Source organism: Chiloscyllium plagiosum, unplaced genomic scaffold, assembly GCF_004010195.1.
Source record: "Chiloscyllium plagiosum isolate BGI_BamShark_2017 unplaced genomic scaffold, ASM401019v2 scaf_14877, whole genome shotgun sequence".
Lineage (NCBI taxonomy): Eukaryota > Metazoa > Chordata > Chondrichthyes > Orectolobiformes > Hemiscylliidae > Chiloscyllium > Chiloscyllium plagiosum.
Window position 1 is genome coordinate 1 of NW_025213894.1, and position 1,326 is coordinate 1,326.

Consider the following 1,326-nt stretch of genomic DNA (forward strand, 5'->3'; position numbering starts at 1 on the left):
AGGGACATTTCCAATGGACCACAAAGTCTCCACTTCCCCTGGATAGTTCCAGTGAGTCAGTTTCCATTTCAACAATTTAATCCCAAATGAAAAATTATTGGTGCGACATAACATCCTCTGGCGGTGAGCGGTACTGCGGGGAACAGGGAGCTCGGGGATTTCTGAACCGCGATGTTATAGGTAGTACAGGACCGCCACCGTCTGGAAGTAAGTGGTACTGCAGCCAAATATAATTCAGGGACAATCACAGCGAGTACTGTAGGCGGTTCGGCCCCAAAACTAAAATGCTGCGTATGCTAGACATCGGTGATAAAAATCATAGAAAGGTTGCAAATCTTCTGCGGACTAGACAGCATCTTTGGAGACCGAAGCAGACCTACCGGTAATATTTTGAGTCCGTTGTGAATCTTCCGGGTGAGTTCAGGAAGTTCTGAACAATCACCTGATGAAGGAGCGGCGCTTCGAAAGCTAGTGCTTCCAATTAAACCTGTTGGACTATAACCTGGTGTGAAGCCAAATGTCGAAAACCGGTCATCGCCGGGGAAATCACATGTGCTGTCCATCGCAACCACCAGATGGCGATGAGGTCCATGGAAAATATCAACAAACATTGACAGACTGATCCAGAAACAGAACATCAGTGAAATCGTGAAAAAAATCCTGAGATCGCCTTTGAGGTAATAAATAAATTTAAATACATAATGGATTAACAAAGCAAGCAGAGAAGGGCGCGGATTGGAGTGGGGAAAAGGGGTTTTGAAATCCGAAACAGAAGCAGAAATTGCTGGAAAAGCTCACAGGTTCTGCAGTGTCTGTTCTGAGGAAGGGTCACTGGACCTAAACTGTAAACTCAGATTCCTCTCCACAGATGCTACCAGAGCTGCTGAATAATTCCACAGTTCTTGTTTTTGTTTCTGATCTACATCATCCGCAGTTCTCTCGGAGTTCAAAATCCATGTCTTCTGATTAAATGGCATGAGGATTCTTGGTTGAAATGAAACTGGTGGTGACCAGAATTGTACACTGTATTCTAAATGCGGCCAATGGTTATCACTTTCTCTCTCGTATTCTTGAGATTTCCTTTCACATTTCTCTGGTGAAAACAGACACAAGCATTCTCTGTGTCTGCCAGTTCCTCGTTGCTGATAATCAATTCACCAGACAGTCACACGCAGACACACACAGACACACACACACAGACACACACACCCATACACACACACGTGAAGGCACACACACACAGACACACGCACACACACAGACACACAGCAACACACACACACACGCACGCACACAAGGACACACACAGCAACACACACACGCACA